The sequence below is a fragment of the Atractosteus spatula genome, chromosome 1 (assembly GCF_055471065.1).
Source record: "Atractosteus spatula isolate fAtrSpa1 chromosome 1, fAtrSpa1.hap1, whole genome shotgun sequence".
Classification (NCBI taxonomy): domain Eukaryota; kingdom Metazoa; phylum Chordata; class Actinopteri; order Semionotiformes; family Lepisosteidae; genus Atractosteus; species Atractosteus spatula.
Window position 1 is genome coordinate 35,870,430 of NC_142706.1, and position 18,637 is coordinate 35,889,066.

Here is an 18,637-nt window from a genome sequence, read left to right on the forward strand (position 1 = left end):
AGATCAGATTCCCTTCCCCCCACAGAAAGATGATCTTGTTACAGCATGTTACAGTTTACTCTTATTAACCATATTAATTTTAAGTGCTTAATGCCATTTTTTGACCACGCACGAATATTCTTATGTCCATATCTTCGCAAGGGAATCAGTGCGAGTTGTAATACTAATTAAATGACCGCGGGCACTTTCCACCCCCTCTGACAGCAGGAACATAACCCATTTTCAGCTCAGCAGCTCATTACAATATAGGGTGTTCGAATCTTTTGCTGCCTTTTGCTGCCTCACAAAGCTTTAGAGAACTTAACATTTCTATTATCAACAAATTGTAAATACGACGTTTACATTGGCATTACTAATTTTTCATTTGAGTGTATGGAGGATTGTCAGCTGTCCCTGAGAGCAGTTAATTAAATGTATTTTTTGATTCACAATCAGACAAATGCAACATAAATTGTTATCTATGTCTTCTAAGTATTTTAATAAACTTTCAGCATAGCTTTCTCCCCGTTTAGATTTATTTTTCTTGGGATTTTGGGATCAAACGTGGAAAGATTAGATTAGTAATCATTTTTATTTTTTAAATACATTTTAAAAAAAAGTGTAATCTATACTAAAAAGCTGTATTTATTTTATACCACTCGATACTTATATTAATGGAGTTTAGTTGATACTGTTTAAACTTTTAATTATTTTAAATTGTATTACAGCATTGTACACATGCTTAAAAGAGGAGAAAACGCAAGCCTTCTTCAGGTGTGAGGGTCTTCTGCTCAGAATGAAACGCTAAAATGTAATGTAGGCTCTGAATGGGTTCAATTATGATTTGGGCTTGATTAAGGTCGCTGCCTTTCATCCAAAATCCTGCTTGAATCCTTCTAAACTAAAAATTAGACACGAGAAGGGGCTCTGGTGAAATTTCTCTTTTTTTAATTTCTCTTTTTTTCTTGGAAAAATATCTTACCCGCTGCAATCCGGGCACAGAAGGATTAAAAGAAGCCAGACAGGCAGGGGGAAGAGTGAGTTCTAAATAAAGAGGTATCCAGGTAACAGTGAAGGTAACAGCCTCAGACGTGGCCTACTTAGCCCGCCAGGGTTACGCTACTCTCCCGTAGGAGGCCCACCTGGAGATAGCACTCCAGGCGTTCCTCTGGGCCCTGGCGCCGACCGAGGTGCAGTGCCATGTGATGCTGGCCGCGCCGGTCCTCTTGGAGCAGGCCCTGGGTTTGGCTGAGCAGGCTGATTCCGTATTCGAGGAGACCGGTGGGCACCAACGGAGGGGCGCACAGGGAATCAGATGGGGAGGAGGAGACGCCCAGCGCGGCGATGCTGGGGGAGCGACGACGGCTGGTCATCTGCCACCGCTGTGGGGAGAGGGGACACATTGCACGGGAGTACCGGGCACTGGAGCCCCGGGGACTCCGGAGGCCGTCAGGAAATGGGAGTGGGGTGGCCTAAAGAGGGGAAGGCCACCCTTGAGCGACTCTACCCCTACTCCGGAAAGCCAGAAGGAGTGCTTCATCCCACCTGCTGCCGTGGGAAGGGTTGGCCACAGCCAGGGCTTATTTCTTCCCTGCCTCATCGAGGGCAGACCCTGCCAGGCCCTCGTCGACACCAGTTCGACCATCACCCTGCTGCGGCCTGGTATCCTGCTGGGCACGAAGGCAGCCGGAACCCCAGGGCGCTCACCGTGCACTTTGGGGCTGCGAGGGTGAAACACCCCTTCTACAGTACCTTGCCCCAGTCCGTGAGGACTGTATTCTGGGGTTGGACTGGTTGCAGCAGGTGGGTGGTTGTCTTGACTGGGGCCGGCAAGAGTTGGTGGGGCAGGGGGAACGAATCAGTTTCACGGTGGGCGGGGCAAGAGGTGTCCGGGGTGTGTGGGATGACCGGAGCGGGAAGCGGAGGTGGCAGCGGCGTGCGTCGCCTGGGCCTGCCGGAGCCGCAGGTGTTGGGGCGAGCGTGCCAGAGCTGACTCCCAGTACGGTGAGATAAGCTTGCCCCTACCCGGTCTGTAAGGCACTCTGTGCACTGTGGGAGGCCTTGGAGGTGAGGGACGGGGTGCTGCGCCGGGGGTGGCAGTCGCCCTCCAGCGGCAAGGTCACTGCTTGGCAGCCTCCGGCTGGCCGTGCACCGCTTGGAGAACTGCCCCACAGAGCGACCGCAACACCACAAACTGCCGCCTGACCTCGCCGCTGGAGGGTACCCGCCACCCCCGGCGCAGCACCCCGTCCCTCACGCCCAAGTCAAGGCATCTAGAATAAACATTCTTTTTATGCTCAGCTAATAAGATTTCCCTTCAGTGGTAAAATTCCATAAAAATATTCAATACTTAAACGGGCACAGTAAAGACATTAAATATCCATATAGATACTGTATACAGTACAGTTTGCATACAGTAATATGTTTATGTTCCTAAATCAATCTCTTTTATGAGCATGTGAAAGGCATGGTGAATCGGAGATTCTAAAAAATTACTGTACTTTGCATGATTGGAAACAAATGCGTGATTGCGAAATGTTGTGGTGTTACTTTTACAAAGACGGTGAATGAAAAAAAGAATGTGGACCAGGGCAATACTTTGAGTTTACAGCTTGTCCAAGGTCATTCATTATTAATACTATTAGTAATATCTTCGTTAAAGACTTTGATGGCAACAGCTCAAACATGAGAGGTTGAGCTTTATTAGCTCCACCATGCGGAAATTCCGGATACAATTATTGTACTTACGGTACTATAGGAGAATTTACGGTAACTCGCGGTAGACTGCGTAAAGCACACCGCAAAATAATGCGGTATCGCCCGCTTGTTTTGAATGGCTGCATCTGTAGATGTTCTTAATGGGGATGTAAATCTGAAAGAGGCACATCGTGTTCGCAAGAAGGTATAATAACAGATAAAGCTAAAAGTTATTGGGTATTCCTGGCTCTTAACCTATTTAACCCTGAAATCATGCTCCTTGAGAACACCATTCAACAAAATTTTCAATTTTAGAAGACTTGTCAAAAATAAAAATGTACCATAGTTGATACATTTTCTTTGGTTTGGAAAGGTTGCTTACTGTTTTCAAACTATCAAAATATTTTGATGCCTGAGCTGTATTTTCCTCTCAAATGAGTGGAAGGTTGCATTAATTATTTGAAGAAATTCTGAACCCTAACCCTAACCTACCCAAACCCTTAGCTAGGGTTAGAGTTAGTATTATTAGAAAACAGAGGGTGTTTGATGGCATTTCAGAAGTGAAATTTAGGAAAAGTGATATTTTAATGTTCTCTTCACATTTTCTTTCTTGCATATATGGCTCTATATACTGCATTGCCTTAATGAGGATGTTGTCTAAATCCCCCAAAAGCAAATGTTTTAAAGAAAGTAGTTAAATGTCTCAATCTGTTGAATTTGGCATTGAATGCACTGGCATTTTAACAGTTGTAGCTAAAATGTATTAACCTATTTAACACTGATACCATGCTCATGGAGAGTACGATTCGACACAAAATTTCCAATAACAGAGTTCTTGTCAAAAAATGAAATTATACCACAGTTGATACATTTTGCTTGGTGTGGCAAGGCTCCTACGTCTTTTCAGACTAATATTCTGATGCCCTGAATTATATTTTCTGCTTAAATAAGTGTTAGGTTGCATTGAAGAAAATCTGAAACCTACCCTAACTTCCCAAACCCTTAGCTAGGGTTAGGGTTAGTATTATTAGAAAACATAGAGGATGTTTGATGGTATCGCTGTGTTTTAGGACAGAAGTGAAATTTAGGAAAAGTGATATTTTAATGTTCTCTTCACATTTTTTTTCTTGCATATATGGCTCTATATACTGCTTTGCCCTAAATGGGAATGAGGAACAAGTAATAGGTTTATTCCATGCTGAAAAAAAGAAGAAAGAAAACACAATGTTTTGGCCGTGGAGCCTTCTTCAGATGTGAGAAAGACAAGGCAGTAAGCAAAGGTAATGTAGCGGTAGAACAAAGGCTGGGAGAATGGAGGAGTGAGAGGCGGGAGCAGGGGACAGAAAGAGAGGCCAATCAAGAGGTGTGAAGTCAGAATAGGTGTAGAGAGGTGTGAAATGAAACTTCCAATGAATGGAGAAAAATTAGATGAAGAGTAGTCTGTCGTTAAGAGAAGGGGGAAGGTGTGATCCTAGCTGCAGGATAATTTTGGTTTTGGTAGTCATTCTGATGTAAAACCGTCTTTGAGAACACAGATGGAGAGATTAGAGTGGTCATGGCCGTCAGAGGTGAAATGAGAAACAATGGGCTTGGAGAGATCTTTAATCTTCACAGCCCTGACATGTTCTCTGAAGCGGTCTCTGAGTCTCCTTCCTGTTTCTCCAATGTAGATGGCTGGGCAAGAGACACAGTAAATAAGGTTGCTGGAGGTACAAGATGCCATCTGGGTGATCCGGAATTGTCCTGAGGGGCCTTGAATGAGTGTGGGGTTAGATGTGTACTTGCAGGTGATACAGCAAGCTCTGTTGGAAGGGAAAGTGCCTGGTGTGGATGGTTGCTGAGGACGTTCAAGGGAGCTGTGAACAAGAAGGTTGCACAGATTAGGTGATCGGCAATATGAGATGATGGGGCGGTCAGAAAAGAGGGCCCCAATGGAGGGATCATCCTGTAGGATGGAAAAGTTGTTATTAATAGTCCTGGGGATAGGAAGTGTGTTGGGGCGGTAGGGAAGCACCAAAGGAATGCGGTTGTTACAGCGGGAGTTCCTGATTGAGTTGATGGTCCGAGGGGTGTTTTTGGCTTGGGCAAGGGCCCTGTCAATAACACTGCTGGGGTATCCTCTGTTGGTGAAAAAGGAGTACATTTTGAGTGCTTGGTTCTGGAAGTCGATGTCGTCGCTGCATAATCGTCGTAGCCGAAGGAACTGTGAAAAAGGGAGAGAGTTTTTAGCGTGTTTGGGGTGAAATGAGCTATACAGGAGAAAGCTGTGTGAATCTGTGGGTTGTAATAAACCAAAGTGGAGAGTCGGGGGTAGTTGATGGAGAAGTTGATGTCTAGAAACGGAAGAGTGGTGGAAGATATGTTAACCGTATATTTGAGGGATGGGTGGAAGTTGGTGAAATGATGCAGGAAGCACTCAAGCTGGTTGTTGGAGCATGTGGCGGCACCGATGCAGTCATCAATGTATCGCTTGTAGAGGTCAGGGACATAGCCAGTGTAGGAAGCGAAGAAGCGTTCTTCTACCCAGCTGACTAAAATATTGGCATAGCTGGGTCCCATTCTGGTGCCCATGGCAACTCCACTCACCTGTTGGTAAAAAAGGTTATTGAAAGAGAATGCATTCAGTGTGAGGACCAATTCTGCAAGGTGTACCAGGTTGTGGGTGGGTGGATCAAGCACTGTGTGATTGTCCAGCATGTGCTTGAGGGCTGTAAGGCCGTCATTATGGGGAATGACGGTGTAAAGAGATGTGATGTCCATGGTAAAAATGTAGCATGTGGTGCCCTGAAATTGGAAATCATTAAAATGTTGGAGTGCGTGGTTGGTGTCCTTTATGTATGAGGGAAGACCTTCAACCAGCGGTCTCATGAGGTTGTCGAGAAAGGCTGAGATGTAAGTAGTCTGACAGTTGCATGCTGATACGATGGGGCGTCCAGGGGTGTCCGGTTTGTGGATTTTGGGGAGGACGTAAAATTGAAATACCTGTGGATGTTAAATGATGAGCCGGTTCGCCTCCTGGGGGAGCTCATTATTGCTGATAAGAAGGGAAATGGTGGATACCACTTCCTTTTGGTAGTAAGTGGTAGGGTCCTGTTGTAGAGGGAGGAAGGCAGAAGTGTGAGTTAGTTGTCTAGAGGCTTCAAGGATATATAGGTCCTTACGCCACACCACAACAGCGCCTCCTTTGTCCGCTGGTTTGATGACGATATCATCTCTGTTACGGAGAGACTGGAGCGCCTGATTTTCTCCTTGGGTGAGGTTGGACCCGTGTTTACTGGATATAGAGAGTGCCCTGGGAGCTTGATTGGTGCATTGGTTAATGAAATAATCGACTGGTGGAAAACGGCCAGAGGGGGTAGTCCGTCAGCTCTGTTTGGGATTAATGTTGTTAATGACATCAATAACTGGATTGTTGTCAGCTGCCTGTGAAGAGGAATCGTCAGCAAAATGTGCTCTGAGACGGATCCTGTGGTAAAAGCGGTTAAGATCGACATTGGTCTGGGGGATGTCCAGATTCCTGGGAACTGGTACAAGACTGAGGCCTTTGCTGAGAAGGGATCACTCATCCTGTGAAAGGGAAAGGTCAGAAGGTATAGTGACAACAAGGTTAGGATTGATGAAGGTGTTTGGGGTGTTGATGGTTTTCTTCTGTAGAAGATGACTGAGTTTTTTGTCCTTCTCTGTAGTGAGAAAGTGGTAGAATTTAGAGTTGAGAGATCTAATGAGGTTAGTTATAAAGGGAAGATGATGTGGAGATGTCAGCCGCAGAAATTCCTTAGCCTCTTTGATGTTGTTGTCTGAAAGGATAATCTGTTTTTTGAGGGAGAAAATGTAAGAGAACATTAGTTTCCTAGAAAATTGTTTTAGAAGTCTCTGAGTGTTACTCTGGGTGGTATCAGAGTCAAAAGAAAAGGTATTAAATTTAAGGCGAAATCCTTTAGGGATGATATTATGTCGACGACATCTGTAAAGGAATAGAAGGTGGTTAGAAAGCCTGGTCTTGGAACAGATAGCTGTGAAGAGACGGAATGCTGGTTTAGTGAGAGAAGCGGGAAAGTGGCCCAGAGACGAAGAGAAGGAATGTTGAAGAGATCTAGAAAAAGATTTGGAGGAAGATATAGTGGGTTGCAGCAGGTGTCGGCTATAGTAGTTCAGGTGGGTAGCTGCGTCAGCATGCGTAGGCTACAAAGGAACAAGTAATAGGTTTATTCCATGCTGAAAAAAAGAAGAAAGAGAACACAACGTTTCGGCCGTGGAGCTCGCTGTATCACCTGCAAGTACACATCCAACATCACACTCATTCAAGGCCCCTCAGGACAATTCCAGATCACCCAGATGGCATCTTGTACCTCCAGCAACCTTATTTACTGTATCTCTTGCAGTAAATACCCAGCCATCTACATTGGAGAAACAGGAAGGAGACTCGGAGACCGCTTCAGAGAACATGTCAGGGCTGTGAAGATTAAAGATCTCTCCAAGCCCATTGTTTCTCATTTCACCTTATGAGGCCACGACCACTCTAATCTCTCCGTCTGTGTTCTCAAAGACGGTTTTCCGAACTCATACATCAGAATGACTACCGAAACCAAAATTATTCTGCAGCTAGGATCACACATTCTCTCTTCTCTTAACGACACCTCTCTACACCCATTCTGACTTCATACCTCTTGATTGGCCTCTCTTTCTGTCCCCTGCTCCTGCCTCTCACTCCTCCTCCCTCCCAGCCTTTGTACTCCCGCTACATTACTTTTGCCTACTGCATTGTCTCTCTCACACCTGAAGAAGGCTCCACGGCCGAAACGTTGTGTTCTCTTTCTTCTTTTTTTCAGCATGGAATAAACCTATTACTTGTTCCTTTGCAGCCAAGCATGCTGACGCAGCTGAACTACTATAGAGGATGTTTGATGGCATGGCTGTATTTTAGGACAGAAGTGAAATTTAGGAATAGTGATATTTTAATGTTCCCTTCACATTTTTTTTCTTGCATATACAGTATGGCTCTATACACTGCCTTGCCCTAAATGGGAATGTTGTCTAAATCCCCGAAAAGCAAACGATTGAATGAAAGTTCTTAAATATCTCAATCTGTTGCATTTGGCATTTAACGCACTGGCATTTTAACAGTTGTAGCTACAATTTATTGGGTTTTCCTGACTCTTAACCTATTAAATGCTGATACCATGCTCATGGAGAGCACCATTCCACACAAAATTTCCATTAGCAGAATATTTGTCAAAAAATGAAATTGTACCACAGTTGATACATTTTGCTTGGCGTGGCAAGGCTGCTAAGGCTTTTCAGAGTAAGATTTTGAGGCCCTGAGTTATATTTTCTGCTTAAATGAGTGTTAGGTTGCATTGAAGAAAATCTTAACCCTAACCCTAACTGCCCAAACCCTTAGCTAGGGTTAGGGTTAGATTTATTAGAAAAGATAGAGGATGTTTGATGGCATGGCTGTGTTTTAGGACAGAAGTGAAATTTAGGAATAGTGATATTTTAATGTTCTCTTCACGCTTTTTTTCTTGCATCTAAGGCTCTATATACTGCCTTGCCCTAAAAGGGAATGTTGTCTAAATCACCAAAAAGCTAAAGATTGAAAGTAAGTGGTTAAATGTCTTAATCTGTTGCTTTGGCATTGAATGCACTGGAATTTTAACAGTTGTAGCTACAAATTATAAGGTTTTCCTGACTCTTAACCTATTTAACGCTGATACCATGCTTCAGGAGAGGACGATTCAAGATAAAATTTCCAATAACAAAATTCTAGTCAAAAAATGAAATTGTACCACAGTTGATACATTTTGCTTGGTGTGGCAAGGCTGCGAAGTCTTTTCAGACTAATAGTTTGATGCCCTGAGTTAAATTTACTGCTTAAATGAGTGTTAGGTTGCATTGAAGAAAATCTGAACTCTAACCCTAACTGCCCAAACCTTTAGCTAGGGTTTGGGTTAGTATTATTAGAAAAAACAGTTGATGTTTGATGGCATGGCTGTGTTTTAGGACAGAAGTGAAATTTAGGAATAGTGATACTTTTATGTTCTCTTCACATTTTTTTTCTTGCATATATGTCTCTATATACTGCCTTGCCTTAAATGGGAATGTTGTTTAAATCACCAAAAAGCTAAAGATTGAAAGTAAGTGGTTAAATATCTCAATCTGTTGCATTTGGCATTGAATGCACTGGCATTTTAACAGTTATAGCTACAGTTTAATGGGTGTTCCTCACTCTTAACCTATTTAACGCTGATACCATGCTCATGGATTACACCATTCCACACAAAATTTCCAATAGCAGAATATTTGTCAAAAAATGAAATTGTACCACAGTTGATACATTTTGCTTGGTTTGGCAAGGCTACTAAGTCTTTTCAGACTAAGATTTTGATGCCCTGAGTTCAATTTTCTGCGTAAATGAGTGTTAGGTAACATTGAAGAAAATCTGAACCCTAACCCTAACTGCCGAAGCCCTTAGCTAGGGTTAGGGTTAGATTTATTAGAAAAGATAGAGGATGTTTGATGGCATAGCTGAGTTTTAGGACTGAAGTGAAATTTAGGAATAGTGATATTTTTATGTTCTCTTCACATTTTTTTCTTGCATTTATGGCTCTATATACTGCCATGCCCTAAATAGGAATGTTGTCTAAATTCCCGAAAAGCAAAAGATTGAAAGTAAGTGGTTAAATTTCTCAATCTGTTGCATTTGGAATTGAATGCACTGGCATTTTAACAGTTACCGATGCAGCCATTCAAAATGGGTGGGGTATTTCGCGGCATACCCCGGTGGGCGTGTCGCGGTATCACGCAGTAGCACGCGGTTAATTGCGTCATTTGACGTCATGCCGGAAAGTATCTGGCATCACCTTGTAAAACCGCCAGGGGGAGCTTAACCTCTCATGTACAGCATTTGAGCTTTTAAATTTGAACTGTGTATTACAGCATGTTAATCATCAGTCATTAAAATGTTGGTATATTTTATGAAAGCAAGATTGCTCAGTTGGACAAAAGTACACAACCTACCTTTATCAGAAATATTTATGCATCAAAGCCTTTACCGAAGATATTACTAATAGTATTAATAATGAATGACTTTGGACAAGCTGTATACTCAAAGTATAATTTCTTTAGCACATTTGTACAAGCACTTGGAATCTGTCCAAGCCTTACTTTGTCAGGCATTTTGTTTTACTTCAACGGGCATAAAAAACTCCCTTGCTTTTAACAGGGCATTTCATAATTTCTAACTACAAAAATGATTTAAAATGCGACACTTATCATTCAACTAGAGCTCAAAATATCACAAGGATCCTCAAGAGCACAGCAAAGACTGTATTAAAAGATACTTGTATGAGATACATGAGAATCCAGGCTTTTTTATCAACGCTTTCTTTTCCGTATACCAGATATTATGGAACCACTTCAGAAGGGTGTCAGCCAGTCAGATTCCAGGAATCGGTACTTTAAAGGAAAAATACACACCGGTATTCCATTTCTCCCTAAACATTTTAAGCATCGAAGTATTTAACTAACATGTGAAATAGCATGTGAAAAAGTGGTAGTTTTAAGCTTTTCTGCTAATATAATATGGAATCGTGTATCTAAAGAATTTAATAACGATATGATTATATTTGTGTACTGCGACAGGGCTGTGTAGGGCTGTTTCGCCTCTCTCTTCATGCGACTTCCCTTGTAGCCCACTGGTCTACGTGCCCGATTACCAACTCATGGGTTGTGTGTTCAAATCCAGCTGGTGCTGGACTTTTCTTTCAACAAACATTTCTTCGAAAAAATAGAATAGCAATATTATGGACAATCAATTGACTTTTATATTTCAAAATATCACAACATGATCGATTCTAAGTCATTTTTGATAACAATGAATAGTCACCTTCTTCCCTTCTGACAACGGTCCCTGCTTCTGCTTCCTGCTTCTATTGTGTGTGTGTGTAATAGAGTAAATTTTTATAGAGAAATGGAGGCTGGACAGTATGCGTTACAATATAAACATTTATATTGATTTAAATTGTGTTTTGATTTAAATCGCAAACGCGTGTTTAATTATATGTGTTTTTTTAATCAGAATCAGACTAATGCAACATAAATTGATACAGTATCTTTGTCTTCTAAGTATCTTAATAAACTTTCAGCATAGCTTTCTACCCGTTTAGATTTATTTTTCTTGGGATTTTGGGATCAAACGTGGAAGGATTAGATTGTAATCGTTTTTATTTTTCAAATACGTTTTAGAAAAGTGTAATCTATACCTGCCCAGACTGTACGCCTTCCTAAACCCCGCCTTTCACTCCTGTCCTGCTCTTCCCCGCGCACCCCAGCCGGGCGCTCTTCGGCCTCTGCCCGGGACGAATGTATATTTTGATATTTACACCCGGCGCAGCACCGAGGGAGCGTCTGCATTTATAACTTAGTTTTTAAAATTAGTCAAGCAATATGAAGCATCTCCTTTTACTTTTAAGTCCCTTAAATACATTGAGCACAGCTTTCTCACCACTTAAGATTACTTTTTGATACCATCCTTACACAAAGCAGAAACTTTCAGATGACATACAGTACAAGTGGAAAGATTACAGATTTTAATTGTCTTTAATTTTGTTACGTTATACGTTTTAGGAACGTTTCATCTAAACAAACACCACAAAACTATTCTCGATTGTATTTCTGAATGTTATGTTACACCTACAGTAGTTCACTGCTTTAAATACATCGAATTAAGAAAGTTAGGTGTAGCACTTTAGATCTTTTTTTCTGAACCAGGGAAAATCTGATCATGTTTCTCTATAACAATAATAAAAAACTTTATTTTACATATCACCTTTAAAAGTGGCATCTCAAATCAATACAGTAGATGGAAAAACAGTTAAAAGGGACCAAAGTAAATACCAGACAAACGCAAACGCGTTTTTAATAAAATGCTTTTATTCATTCAGCAGAGAGTGAGAGGGACATCCAGCAGAGAGAGACACACACACACTTATCCAGTCTCTCAAAATAAAGTTATTTTTCAAGCAATGCAACAAACGTCGGGCAATGTGTTTTTTTTAATCCAACATTGACAGCCACATCTTAAATGTTGTCAGTTGGCTCTTTTTTCTCTATTTGAATTTTGGCTTACACATCGCACAACTTTAAAAGCTAGAAAGACAGGTTTCGATTCACATTAGCTGGCGAGCCTTGTTAACAAAAAAACAGACAATACACAGGGAGGGGGAGGTCAAGCGAGAGAGAGAGTTTTTTACCCTCTGTCTAAAAACCCAAATAACACGGGGCAGAGACTCTGGGGAGATCATTGCGTGGTACAGAGCGGAGCTCAGTCAATTCTTATGGAATGTGTTTTCTTTCTTCTTTTTTTCAGCATGGAATAAACCTGTTACTTGATTCATATGGATGCCCGGTTACGTTATACGTTTTAGGAACGTTTCATCTAAACAAACACCACAAAATTATTCTCGATTGTATTTCTGAATGTTATGTTACACCTACAGTAGTTCACTGCTTTAAATACATCGAATTAAGACACCCAAATTAATAATGTAACATGCCACTGTTTGTGCATGAACAAAGTTATACTGAGATTTCCTTAGATACGCGATTAAAAAAAAAATGTTGAATCCCCGGCGGAACACATTCCATAAGAATCAGCGCTTTTACAGTATATATCGCCTTTAAAGGTGGCTTCTCAAAACGCTTTACAGGATAAAAACAAGAACAGCAACAACAACAATATTGTATTTCATTGCACTTTGAAAACCAAGTAATAACTTAACTATATGTGCAAACGTTTCATATCTTGCTGTTGTGAATGCCTGTGGAGTGTATCTTATTTGCCTTACGTCCTGGTTATCTCGCTCGCCCTCCCCCCCTCTCTCCCTCAATTCAGTTCAATTCAAGGTGTTTTATTAGCATGACAGATGGGTACAATCAGTGTTGGGTATTTACTTTGCTTTGAGATTCCACTTTTAAAGGTGATATATAAAATTTTAACTAAAATAAATTGATATCTTTGTCTTCAAAGTATCTTAATAAACTTTCACCATAGCTTTCTCCCCGTTTAGATTTATTTTTCTTAACTAGTATACTTTAGATCTTTTTTTCTGAACCGGGGAAAATCTGATCCCGTTTCTCTATAACAATAATAAAAAAACATTATTTTACATATCACCTTTATGTGATATCACCTTAAGGATGTGCAAAGAAATTTAAAATAGTCTTCTTTAGGTGTGAGGATAGGAGTGGATCGCAGCAGGCATAATCGGCAAATTAGGAAAACAAAGAACAGGACAGGCGAGACGTTTATCCAGAGTGATCAGAAAAAGGAACAGCTGTTACACCGAGGTTTTACGCTCTCTCTCTCTGTTGAATGAATGAAAGCATTTTATTAAAAACGCATTTGCGTTTGTCTGGGTATTTACTTTGTAATCTGTGGTTTACATCTACTGTATTGTTTTGAGATGCCACTTTTAAAGGTGATATGTAAAATAAAGTTTTTTATTATTGTTATAGAGAAACATGATCAGATTTTCCCTGGTTCAGAAAAAAGACGATTAAAATCTGTAATCTTTGAACTTGTATGTCATCGGAAAATACAATCAGTTTCTGCTTTGTGTAAGGATGGTGTCAAAAAGTAATCTAAGTGGTGAGAAAGCTGTGCTCCTCAAAGCGCTTTACAAGATAAAAACAATAACAACAATAGTGGCTGGGCAAATGATTTTTTTTATAGAAATACAAAATGAGATACTGTATAATGATGTGCATGAACAAAGTTATACTGCAATTTTCCTTAGATACGCGATTAAAAAAAATAAATTTTTTGAATCCCCGGCAGAACACATTCCATAAGAATCAACGCTTTTATACAGTATATTGCCTTTAAACACATATATTTAAACACATGTTTACGATTTAAATCAAAAAGCGATTCAAATCAATATAAATGTTTATTTTGTAACGCATAGGTGACTATTCATTGTTATTAAAAAGACTTAAATTCGATCATGTTGTGATATTTAGAAATATAAATTTGTTTGGTGCGAGTGAGGTTTTATTTAATCTCTGACCAAGGGAAACGTTTCATTTTTTCAAAGAAATGTTTGTTAAAAAATAAAGTCATAGTTCCATGGGATTCAATCACAGACCGTGTGACATGGGAGTCAAGAACCTAACCCACAGCGCCACCAGCGCGGTCACATGCTGAGTGCTGAAAAAGCACTACAGAAACATTATCGACAGACAATGTACAGATTTGATAAAGCTATAAAATAATGTAATTAGGCACAGATCAAGTTTACAGCACAGTACAATAATAAATGCTGACCATGACTTTAGAAGCATAAATTACCTTACACTCAATTTAAACACAAGCTGTCTTTAGCCCTCTAAGCTGGTTCATACAGAAATGTAGAGAACCAGGCTCAGAACACACAGCTTCATTAGCGAATACATATGCAGGACAACTGGAGAAGACGTTTTACAGTGGATGGATTTTTAGAAACATCCCATCAGTGACATCACTGAAGTCAACTCCTAGGTAACTGTCGTGTGGATAGTTTCACAAGAATCAGACAAAGGTTTAAGCATCGCTTGTTCTAGATAAAACTGCAAAAAAAACAACAACCCATAATGTACTTCTTTGTGGCTCTGTTTGCCCAAATCATATATTCACAACGTGAAATTAGAAAATAATATTACGTAACCAAAATCCGCAATATGGAAACAGAACCTGTGTAATTGTTGACAGATGATGTACTCGTAACATTTTTACAAGACGAACTACAACATTTAAAAAATGACTTGTATGTACTTGATATCTCTAATCAATCCACGGCGATATAGTTAAAGCAGTCCCCGCACAAAACGAAACTAAAACGCCCTGGGCATACCGTTTCGCGCTTCTTATCAGTTGCTCAAAAGTAATTTGACCGTATGAAATGCATAATATAAACCTAGAAAATATATGTGAGCAGTATTTACGTAGTATCGGTGTCAAGACATACCTCTCAAACACTGTAAATCAAGTTAAAAATATCTCAAGACCGATTCTGGTCATAATGAAACCATGTTTCGTGTATGTTTTCTTTAAAGTACCGAGACCAGCCATATACTGTATGTTTATGTTCCAAAATTAATATCGTTTACGGCCTTCACACGCGTTACAGTATGCTCCTATTCTTTTTATGCTCAGCTACTAAGATTTCCCTTCATTGGCAAAATTTCATATAAACATTCAATACTACAACGGGCACAGTAAAGACGTTTACTGTAAATCTTTCTACGACAGACCAACGGACCACGAGTGCCCCTGTCGGTCAAACAATCACATACCTCGGTACCGCGCGTCATCATGCGTCATCGTGCGTCACAATGCGCGACACCATAGCCAATTACCTCCGGTACGTGTCTGTACCGCTCACTTTGAATGGCTGCATCTGTATAGCTACAGTTTATTGGGTGTTCCTGACTCTTAACCTATTTAATGATTCAAGACAAAATTTCCAATAACAAAATTCTTGTCAAACAATGAAACTGTACAACAGCTGATACATTTTGCTTGGTGTGGCAAGGCTGCTAAGTCTTTTCAGACTAAGAGTTTGATGCTCTGAGTTAAATTTACTACTTAAATGAGTGTTAGGTAGGATTGAAGAAAATCTGAACCCTAACCCTAACTACCCAAACCCTTAGCTAGGGTTAGGGTTAGATTTATTAGAAAAGATAGAGGATGTTTGATGGCATGGCTGTGTTTTAGGACAAAAGTGAAATTTAGGAATAGTGATATTTTTATGTTCTCTTCACATTTTTTTTCTTGCATCTATGGCTCTATATACTGCCTCGCCCTAAATGGGAATGTTGTCTAAATCCCCAAAAAACTAAAGATTGAAAGTAAGTGGTAAATCTGTTGCATTTGGCATTGAATGCACTGGCATTTTAACAGTTGTAGCAACAATTTATTGGGTTTTCCTGACTCTTTACCTATTTAACGCTGATACCATGCTTCATGAGAGTACGATTCAAGACAAAATTTCCAATAACAAAATTCTTGTCAAACAATGAAATTTTAACACAGTTGATACAATTTGTTTGGTGTGGCAAGGCTGCTAAGTCTTTTCAGACTAATACTTGATGCCCTGAGTTATATTTTCTGCGTAAATGAGTGTTAGGTTGCATTGAAAAAAATCTGAACCCTAACCTTAACTGCCCAAACCCTTAGCTAGGGTTAGGGTTAGATTTATTAGAAAAGGTAGAGGATGTTTGATGGCATGGCTGTGTTTTAGGACAAAAGTGAAATTTAGGAATAGTGATATTTTACTGTCTCTTCAAATTCTTTTTCTTGCATTTATGGCTCTATATATTGCCTCACACTAAATGGGAATGTTGTCTAAATCCCCGAAAAGCAAAAGATTGAAAGAATGTGATTAAATGTCTTAATCTGTTGCTTTGGCACTTAATGCACTGGCATTTTAACAGTTGTAGCTACAATTTATAGGGTTTTCCTGACTCTTAACCTATTTAACGCTGATACCATGCTTCTGGAGAGGACAATTCAAGACAAAATTTCCATTAGCAGAATATTTGTCAAAAAATGAAATTGTACCACAGTTGATACATTTTGCTTGGTGTGGCAAGGCTGCTAAGGCTTTTCAGAGTAAGATTTTGAGGCCCTGAGTTATATTTTCTGCTTAAATGAGTGTTAGGTTGCACTACAGAAAATCTTAACCCTAACGCTAACTGTCCAAAACCTTAGTTAGGGTTAGGGTTAGATTTATTAGAAAAGATAGAGGATGTTTGATGGCATGGCTGTGTTTTAGGACAAAAGTGAAATTTAGGAATAGTGATATTTTAATGTTCTCTTCACATTTTTTTTCTTGCATATATGGCTCTATATACTGCCTCGCCCTAAATGGGAATGTTGTCTAAACCCCCGAAAAGCAAAAGATTGAAAGTAAGTGGTTACATTTCTCAATCTGCTGCATTGGCATTGAATGCACTGGCATTTTAACAGTTTTAGCTACAATTTATTGGGTTTTCCTGACTCTTAACCTATTTAACGCTGATACCATACTTCAGGAGAGTACGATTTAAGACAAAATTTCCAATAACAAAATTCTGGTCAAAAAATTAAATTGTACCACAGTTGATACATTTTCCTTGGTGTGGCAAGGCTGTTAAGTCTTTTCAAACTAATATTTGCTGCCCTGAGTTGTATTTTCTGCTTAAATGAGTGTTAGGTTGTATTAAAGAAAATATAAACCCTAACCCTAACTGCTCAAACCCTTAGCTAGGGTTAGGGTTAGTATTATTAGAAAACATAGAGGATGTTTGATGGCATAGCTGTGTTTTAGGACAGAAGTGAAATTTAGGAATAGTGATATTTTAATGTTCTCTTCACATTTTTTTTCTTGCATATATGGCTCTATATACTGCCTTGCCCTAAATGGGAATGTTGTCTAAATCCCCGAAAAGCTAAAGATTGAAAGTAAGTGGTTAAATTTCTCAATCTGTTGCATTTGGCATTGAATGCACTCGGATTTTAATAGTTGAAGCTACAATTTATTGGGTTTTCCTGACTCTTAACCTATTTAACGCTGATACCATGCTCATGGATTGCACCATTCCACACAAAATTTCCAATAGCAGAATATTTGTCAAAAAATGAAGTTATACCACATTTGATCAATTTTGCTTGGTGTGGCAAGGCTGCTAAGTCTTTTCATACAAGATTTTGGTGCCCTGAGTTATATTTTATGCGTAAATGAGTGTTAGGTTGCATTGAGGAAAATCTGAACCCTAACCTTAACTGCCCAAACCCTTAGCTAGGGTTAGGGTTATATTTATTAGAAAAGGTAGAGGATGTTTGATGGCATGGTTATGTTTTAGGATAGAAGTGAAATTTAGGAATAGTGATATTTTAATGTTCTCTTCAAATTTTTTTTCTTGCATTTATGGCTCTATTTACTGCCATGCCCTAAATGGGAATGTTGTCTAAATCTCTTTAAGCTATTAAATGAGCGTTACTGCTTAAATGAGCGTTAGGAAGTATTGGAGAAAATCTGAACCCTAACCCTAACTGCCCAAACCCTTTGCTAGGGTTAGGGTTAGATTTATTAGAAAAGATAGAGGATGTTTGATGACATGGCTGTGTTTTAGGACAAAAGTGAAATTTAGGAATAGTGATATTTTAATGTTCTCTTCACATTTTTTTTCTTGCATATATGGCTCTATATACTGCCATGCCCTAAATGGGAATGTTGTCTAAATCTCCGAAAAGCTAAAGATTGAAAGTAAGTGGTTAAATTTCTCAATCTGTTGCAGTTGGCATTGAATGCACTGGGATTTTAACAGTTGAAGCTACAATTTATTGGGTTTTCCTGACTCTTAACCTATTTAACGCTGATACCATGCTCATGGATTGCACCATTCCACACAAAATTTCCAATAGCAGAATATTTGTCAAAAAATGAAATTATACCACAGTTGATACATTTTGCTTGGTGTGGCAAGGCTGCTAAGTCTTTTCAGACTAAGATTTTAGTGCCCTGAGTTAAATTTACTGCTTAAATGAGCATTAGGAAGTATTGGAGAAATTCTGAACCCTAACCCTAACTGCCGAAACCCTTAGCAAGCGATAGGGTTAGATTTATTAGAAAAGATAGAGGATGTTTGATGGCATGGTTGTGTTTAAGGATAGAAGTGAAATTTAGGAATAGTGATATTTTACTGTTCTCTTCAAATTTTTTTTCTTGCATCTAAGGCTTTATATACTGCCTCGCCCTAAATGGGAATGTTGTCTAAATCCCTGAAAAGCAAAAGATTGAAGGTAGGTGGTTAAATCTCTCAATCTGTTGCATTTGGCATTGAATGCACTGGCATTTTAACAGTTTTAGCTACAATTTATTGGGTTTTCCTGACTCTTAACCTATTTAACGCTGATACCATGCTTCAGGAGAGTACGATT

General features: G+C 39.6%; 1 pseudogene; it reads right to left on the reverse strand.

Moving 5' to 3' along the window:
• Nucleotides 1-6,519, reverse strand: part of LOC148840824 (uncharacterized) — an 89,452-nt pseudogene extending 82,933 nt beyond the window's left edge.
• Between the last annotated feature and the right edge of the window lie 12,118 nt (nucleotides 6,520-18,637).